General features: G+C 38.4%; 1 non-coding gene across 1 annotated transcript; it reads right to left on the bottom strand.

Moving 5' to 3' along the window:
• Positions 1-7,048: 7,048 nt before the first annotated feature.
• Positions 7,049-7,155, bottom strand: LOC120191344. Its single transcript, XR_005522685.1, has one exon. It is a non-coding gene; the product is annotated as a small nucleolar RNA R71 (small nucleolar RNA).
• Between the last annotated feature and the right edge of the window lie 1,700 nt (positions 7,156-8,855).

Genomic DNA, 8,855 nt, shown 5'->3' with positions numbered 1-8,855 from the left:
GTAAGTGGATCTGCTAGGTTCCTTTCCGACTTCACATACTCTAAAGAGAGCACTCCATTCTTTATCAAGTGTCTAACTGATTCATGTCTTATGCGAATGTGTCTTTTCTTACCATTGTAAGCTTGGTTCTTAGCCACACATATTGCAGCTTGTGAATCACACAACAATGAAACTGGAGGAGTCGGTCTTCCCCACAACGGAATATCTGCTAACAAGCTTCTGAGCCACTCGGCTTCTTGCCCAGCTAGGTCAAGAGCTATAAACTCTGACTCCATGGTAGAACGAGCAATACAAGTCTGCTTTGATGATTTCCACGAGATCGCTGCTCCACCCAAAGTAAAAACATACCCGCTCGTAGAGCTTACCTCATCATTATCAGAAACCCAGTTAGCATCCCAATATCCTTCCAATACCGCAGGAAAGCCAACAAACTCAAGTTTCCAATTCACAGTACCCTTAAGATACTTCAGTAAGCGTTTAAGCGCAATCCAGTGCTCACCACTCGGATTATGAGTATATCTACTTAGTCTACTCACAGCATAAGCAATATCAGGCCAAGTATAGTTCATTAAGAACATTAAACTTCCGATTAATTTAGCATATTCAGTTTGGGAAACACTACTTCCTTTATTCTTAACTAGATGTATGCTAGGGTCATAAGGAGTTCGAACAGGGACGACATCAAAACTGTCAAATTTCTTTAGCACTTTTTCTATATAATGTGCTTGACATAAAGAAAATCCCTTCTCAATTTTGGTAACTTTGACTCCTAAGATTACATCTACTTCTCCCAAATCTGTCATCTCAAACTTAGTGGACAAGAAATTTTTAACTTTGTTAATGGACTCAATGTTAGAACTGAAAATCAACATGTCGTCAACATAAAGACTTATGATAACACATTCAGTTTTAAACATCTTCGAATACACACAAGCATCCGAACCATTCACAACAAAACCAAAACTAAGAATAGTTTTATGAAATTTCTCATACCACTGTTTAGGAGCCTGCTTAAGTCCATAGAGTGACTTTTTGAGTCTACAAACTTTGCCTTCCATACCAGGTGCCTCAAAACCTAGTGGCTTCTCCATGTAAATCTCCTCATCTAGATCCCCATTCAAGAAAGCAGTCTTAACATCCATTTGATGTACCTGCAACTTATGAATAGAGGCTAGTGCAAATAATGCACGAATCGTTGAGATTTTTGTAACGGGAGAGTATGTATCAAAGTAGTCTAAACCAAACCTTTGAGTGAACCCTTTGACGACTAACCTTGCCTTGTACCGCTGAATCGAACCATCTGGCCTTAGTTTCTTCCGGAAGACCCATTTGTTGGAGATTGGTTTGAATCCCTTTGGCAAGTCAACTAATTCCCAAGTATGATTAGACATTATCGATTCTAGTTCATCATTAACAGCGCTTTTCCAAAAACTAGCATCGATAGATCTTATAGCTTCTTCAAAAGTTTTAGGATCCTCATCTAATAGAAAAATTTGAGCTATAGGATCTGAAATGAAGTCTAAATCATTTATCTCAGAAATAAAGGAAGTAATAAAGTTTGGTCCAAAAGAGGTTTCAACTCTTTGCCTTTTACTTCTTCTAGGCTCAAAATCAATTTGTTCAGAAGACCTAGCAGGTTTACTAGAAGAAGTTGATGGAATATATTCTATTTGTGTTTCAATATTTATTCTCGGTTCCTTTAAAGGAAAAGTATTTTCAAAGAAAACAACATCTCTTGATTCACAAATAGAATAATCTTGTAAAAGCATGAATCTGTATGCAGCACTATTCGTAGCATACCTTATAAACACTGCATCAACGGTTTTAGGTCCGATGGTGGACTTCTTAAAGTCTGGCAAGCCCACTTTGGCCAGACACCCCCACACTTTCAAGTATTGTAAATTAGGAGCGTATCCTTTCCACAATTCATATGGGGTAGAATCTAATTTCTTATGAGGAACTCGGTTCAAGATATGAGTTGCCGATAGAATGGCCTCCCCCCACATGTTATCAGATAACCCGGAACTTATTAGTAAAGAATTCATCATCTCTTTTAAAGTTCTATTTTTCCTTTCGGCCATACCATTCTGTTGAGGAAAATAGGGGGCTGATGTTTCATGAATTATGCCATTCTTTTCACAAATATCTTTTAAGAAATTAGATCCATATTCACCACCTCTATCAGATCTAACTCGTTTGATTCTCCTATCTAACTGATTTTCAACTTCTGCCTTATAAATAATAAAGAAGTTTTCAGCTTTATCTTTAGTTCTTAGGAGATAAACTTTTGTATATCTTGAATAATCATCTACAAAAGTTATGTAGTAGTGTTTTCCTCCTTTACTTTCAGTGTTTCTAAAATCTGCTAGATCAGTATGAATGAGTTCTAACAGTTCAGTCTTTCTATTAGAAACAGTCTTAAAGTGAGGTCTAGTATGCTTAGATTTTACACAAATCTCACATTTGTTAAAGCTAGTTGTGTCTAGTTTAGGCAGAACATTCATATTCATTAATTTCTTTAAAGCATGAATATTCACGTGTCTTAATCTTGCATGCCACATATCAATGGATTCAACAATATAAGCAGAAGAGGTAGCTTTATTTTCATTAAATTGAGTTTCTATGACAAATAAACCATTGCTTAAAAACCCTTTCCCCACATAATCACCATTTCGGGAAAGTACAAGTTTATCTGCCTCAAAAACTAACTTAATGCCTGCCTTATTCAGAAGCCCACCACTTATCAAATTTCTACGCAAGGCAGGTACATACAGAACATTATTTAAAGCCAGAGTTTTACCAGAAGTCAGCTTGAGTAAAACCTTGCCTTTGCCTAGCACTTCAGAGCTGCTAGAGTTCCCCATGTACACACGTTCACCAGTGTTTCCATCCTCGAACTCAATGAAAAACTCCTTCCTTGCGTAGAAATGCTTCGAAGCGCCAGTGTCAACTACCCATTCTGAACTGTTCTCCACCAGATTAACTTCTGAGACCACCGCAATAATGATCTCATCATCTTCTTCTACAACGTGCATCTGTGGCTTGTTGTCATTCTGGCGGTCTGAGCGGTGTTGGCATTGGTAAGCCTTGTGGCCAGGTAAACCGCAGACATAACACTTGAACGTCTTTCCTTCCGGTTTGGCCTTTCCTGACTTCTTGAAGTTGGTAGCCTTCTGTGGTTTCGTCTTTTTGTCTTGATTCCCACGTTTCATGATCTTCTTAAATTTGGACTCAACCAAGTTAGCTCTAAAAGATAAATTACTCATAGAATTAGTAAGCTTATCTTTTAAACGGTTGGCTTTTTCAATCTTCATATGGCCCACAAGTTCTTCAAGCGAAATGTCTCTCTTCTTATGCTTAAGAGAGTTGCGGTAATCGGACCAGGACTTGGGCAGCTTCTCAATGAGTACATTGGCTTGCAGCACCTCACACATTTGCATCCCTTCAGCGATGATGTCAGCGACTAAGTTCTCATAGTCATGGACTTGATCCATTATTGGCTTGTCGTCTGTCATCTGGAATTTGAGCCATTCGCCGACAACGTACTTCTTGATCCCCGCATCATCCGCACCATACTTCTTGTCGAGAGTGTCCCATATTGCTTTGGCACTCTTTTCTCTAAGGAACATATCAAATAGTTTATTTGACATGTGGCTGAGCAGATGTCCTCGTACCGTCTTGTTATCCTTCTCGAATTTCTCGTAGGTAGCGAGAGCGGCGGCGGCAGTTGCTAAGGCATCATCATTGAGGATCGCATCCGCATCATTACCGACAGCTGGGGTTGGCGGCATGGTAGGTGGTGGCTTGAGCAACACGTAATCAAGATCAAGTTGCTCGAAGAATATCAGAATTCTTTGGGACCACCTTCTATAGTTCTTTCCATCAAGTGCATCGAGCTTGGAAAGATCGGGAATGAGTTTGCTCAAAGGTGTCGACATGATTGCAGTTTATGGAATTCGTTTCTAAATTGTTGGATATATGAACTGCAAAACTACACCTTTAGCACTGACTGAAAATATAAACAGTAATTAAGAAGAACAGATTCGTAAATCGTGTCGTGGTAAGAACCACTGCCTTAGAAACGAATTCGCCTCGATGTGTGTAATCGCTGCAGTAGGCGGACCGTCCCCCGAGGTTAACACGGTCGCTCCGAATTCCGTACACCCGAAACCGGAGTGGACTGCTGGTGGTATTGCACTTCTGATCGGAAAGCACTCAGAGAGAACTCACAGAGAGAACTTTAGAAAACACTTTGTAAGTGAATTGTGAATGTTTTGGAGTGAGTTGAGAAGCTGAATATAGCTCTCTATTTATAGGCTAGAAATAGGGTTAAAATCATCCATAAAATTTCAGGATTAAACCTCTTATTTGTAACAGCTGAAACGTCTAGATGAACCTGACTCAGAAATAGTCCAGGTTCATTGTATCATTATTCCGCTGTTATAACTCCCGAAATTATATCATGTAACCCCTGGAATTAAATCAAATAACTCCTGTAACTCCTGATATTAACAGCTTGTCTCCTCTGTACAAAGCTGTAAATCAGTCCAGGTACATCTTAACGTTTCTGATTTAATTTAGGAATAAACTGTTTAATTTCTGATAAAAAATAATTCAGCTGTATCCGCGCGGACGTGTCGAAGACACGTACGACCACGACCACGACCACGACCACGACCTCGACCTCGACCTCGACCTCGACCTCGACCTCGACCTCGACCTCGACCTCGACCTCGACCTCGACCTCGACCTCGACCTCGACCTCGACCACGACCTCGACCTCGACCACGACCACGACCTCGACCTCGACCTCGACCACGACCTCGACCTCGACCTCGACCTCGACCTCGACCTCGACCTCGACCTCGACCTCGACCACGACCTCGACCTCGACCACGACCACGACCACGCCCACGACCTCGACCTCGACCTCGACCTCGACCTCGACCACGACCACGACCACGACCACGACCACGAGCCGAGCCGAGCCGAGCCGAGCCGTGCCGTGCCGTGCCGAGCCGAGACGAGACGGACGGACGGACGGCGGCGGCGGTGCGCGAGATCCCCCCTTGTTCTCTATCACTCAACAAGGAAGTGGAATGTCAAGCCTTAAATACCATTCCCAATAGTGTTTCCAACACTATGTGGGATTGAGCATTACCAACAACAACTAGAATATAGTGGATCTCCCTGTAGTTTTTAGGCATAACCCAGAGTAATGCTCGAAACTAACCCTTTTTCTTATTCCCACAAGCATTAAATGATATTTTATAAGGGAGGACATGTTGATTTCACTTACTTCTTTTCAATAAAATATGTTTTCAATCATTTATGAAGTTGCAATCATTTTCTCGCATTTATTTATTTTTCTTCATTTCTTTTAGGTTTTGTTTCTTTTGCTCATTTAGTTTCTCTTCCAAGGTATATATATTGATCCATATTTCCTTCCCATGTGTCCAGATATTAATAGCACAAATGTTCCTAAATTTAATCATTAGTTAAATCATAAACGACTTATATGTTTAGAAGAAATTAACAAGTATGAAAATGAGGCAGAATGTGATGTTCCAACCGAATTTTTAAGGTTAGTGCAAAATAAAGATAAACAAAGTATGCCTCATAAAAAATAAATCGATATCATTAATTTGGGGAGTGATGATGAAAGAAGGGAAGTAAAGATTGGCATTATTTTGTCATTTAAGATGAGACAAGATTTGATATTTTTTCTTCAAGAGTTTAGGGACATCTTTTTCCTAGTATTATTAAGATATATTAGGGTTTGGATACATATATAGTAGTGCATAAGCTTTCTATAAAGTCTGAATGCAAACCCGTGTAGTAGAAGGTTATGAGAATGAGGCTAGATATGTTATTGAAGATAAAAAAAAAGTAAACAAGCAAATTGATATGGGATTTCTCCAAGTGACCAATATAGTCCATGTGCAAATTGTGTGGACTATAATGATCTAAATAACGCAAGTCCCAAGGACAATTTTCCTATATCATATATTGATACATTTGTGGATAATACTACTGGGCATTCTTGGTTCTGATTCGTGGATGGCTTCTTGGAGTATAATAAGATTAAGATGAATGATGCTTCAAATAATGAATTAGTAAAAGTGAAAGCATACACCATCATATCAAGTTATAACGTGGATGAGAATTAATGCATCGAGTATCATATCAATAGAGACTAGTATTACTCAAAGAATTGCTATATAACTAAGTAAGCAAAATAAATGAATTGTGTATGTGATGTTGGGAACAAAGCAATAATAATATAATAGCTAAAATAAACATACAAATAAAGATATGAAGGGATGAAAGGAATCACAACAGTGACAATGAAAGAAGTAGATCGACTCAAGTAAAGATTATGGTGTTGTTAAACTCAATCATGCAATTAATAATGCCATAAAAATAAGATCGACGAGTCTAGCATTACCTTAGCAAGTTTTTCTCTCTCGATGGCTCCACCCAAAAACACATAACAATGCTATATTTCTATACCCATTGATGCAAATTTACCAAGTATGTTACGACAACTAGTCAGTTAGATCTCTCTATACTGAAATATTGTTCTCCCGATCACTAATGCTTTACCGCCATTACCACATGCTAATGAAAGAGAATTACCGGTTTGCAATAGAGTTGAACAACAATAATTTTACAACACGGATGGCCGTAATCGACCTATATGTGAATTTGTTGTGCCAACTTTAGATGATTTACATCCTGGCATTATGCAACCAACCATTCATGCTACCAATTTTGAGCTGAAACCAATGATGTTTCAAATGATGCAGTCCATGGATAATATAGTGGTTCATTCATTGAAGGTCCTAGAGCACACCTTCGTACATTTATGGAGGTTTGGGACTCCTTTGTTATGTAAGGAGTCCTCGAGGAAGCACTACAACTAAATTTTTTTCCTTATTCATTGCAAAGAGCTTGGTTGACATCACTGCCTCCTTGTGTTATAACATACTGGAATGAGCTAGCACAAAAGTTCTTGCTACGATTTAACCTACCTAATATGAATTCCAAACTTCGAAATGACCTCACTTCCTTCTTGAAGTTAGTGGATGAAAGTTTGCATGAGGCTTGGGAACTTTTTAAGGAATTGTTGCAAAAATGCCCAATGCACAAATTCCCACATTGGACGCAATATGAAATGTTCTATAATGGGTTGAACATGCAGACTCGAATGGTTGTTGATGCTTCAGCAAATGAAGCATTTTTGGACAAGACATTTAATGAGACTTATGATATTATGGAAAGAATATCAAACAATGATTATCAATACCCCAATACGAGAAACATGTTTGGCAGACGTAATGCTACAACAATGGATTCTGATGCTTTCAATTCCATGGCTTCCCAAATCACAACATTGACGGATATGGTGAAGAAGTTACAAAATTTGGGGTTATGTATGAGTTAAAGACATCATCAGTCCTCTCATGTGTTTATTGTGGATATGATCATAACTATGAGGATGCCCTTAAAATCCTAAATCCGTCTACTATGTGAGGAACTACAATATGAATGATAATTCCTATGGAAACACTTATAATGCCAACTTTCGTAACCATACAAAATTTTATTGGAGGAGAAAAAATGTTACAAATCCACAACAAAAACATTAAAATCAGTCCCAACATTACAATCAGCAACAATCAAAGCCTTAACATCATCCTCTACAACAAGCTACATAGCCTCGTCAGAATTATCAAAGACATCATTTTAATCAAGCTTCCAACCCTAATTCTCTTAAAGCTTTAATAAAGGAGTATATGGAAAGTCAAACAACATTATTAAGAGCATTATAAAGTCAGGTTGGGCAATTGGAAAACGCTGTGAGTAATAGGCAGCAAGGAGCACTACTTAGCGACTAAAAATCTAAAGTCACAAGGAAAAGTTCAATGCAATGAACATTGCAAGGATATTAAAATAAGGAATGGATTAAATATTGAAAAACATGCTGAAGAGCCTAAGAAGATGAATGACGAGAGGCTTGGATAGCAAGAGAAAGGCAAAGATATGGGAGTGGATCTCACGACACCCGCTGATAATGTTACAATAAGGGAAACATGTAAATATAGTAATTATGGGCTATTGTTAGCCATAATGCCGAAAATAATGTCGTTTTTATTCACCCAATGCCACAACAACAAAATCCAAGGCCTCCACCACCATTTTCTCAAAGATTTAAGAAGACCAAGAAGAACTAATAATACAAAGCCTTCATTGATGTGCTTCGCCAATTAACAATCAATATTGTATTAATTGAAGCTCTAAAGTAGAATCTTAACTACATCAAAATCATGAGAGAATTCCTCTCCAAGAAGCGAATGCTTGGTGGTTTTGCAACATTTACTTTTACAGAAGGATATAGTGCTATGGCAACAAGTTGATTACCACCAAAACTTAGAAATTTAGGGAGTTTCACTATTCCTTGTATTATTGGCAATTAGTTTGTTGTAAAGGCACTATGCAACTTGGGAGATAGTATTAACTTAATGTCGTTATCAATTTTCAGGAAATTAGGCAGCGGAGAAGTAAGGCTTATAACCGTCACTTTGCAGCTCATTGATTGATCCATCATACATCTTAGTGGCATTATTGTGAACATGCTAGTTGGAGTAGACAAGTTCATCTTCCTCATCGACTTCATCATATTGGATTGCAAAGCTGATAAGGGTGTCCCAATTATTCTTGGTCTTTTTTCCTTACTACTAGCTGAGCATTGATTGATGTTGAAAATGGAGAGCTTACTATGTGATTAAATGATGACCACATTAATTTTGATGTCTTGAATAATGTTTCTTATATGAGTGATGGTGTTGAAT

This window comes from Hibiscus syriacus, unplaced genomic scaffold (assembly GCF_006381635.1).
Source record: "Hibiscus syriacus cultivar Baekdansim isolate YM2019G1 unplaced genomic scaffold, ASM638163v2 tig00116965_pilon, whole genome shotgun sequence".
Taxonomy (NCBI): domain Eukaryota; kingdom Viridiplantae; phylum Streptophyta; class Magnoliopsida; order Malvales; family Malvaceae; genus Hibiscus; species Hibiscus syriacus.
Note: the sequence above shows the minus strand (reverse complement) of the source record. Positions and strands in the feature narration are given on the sequence as shown.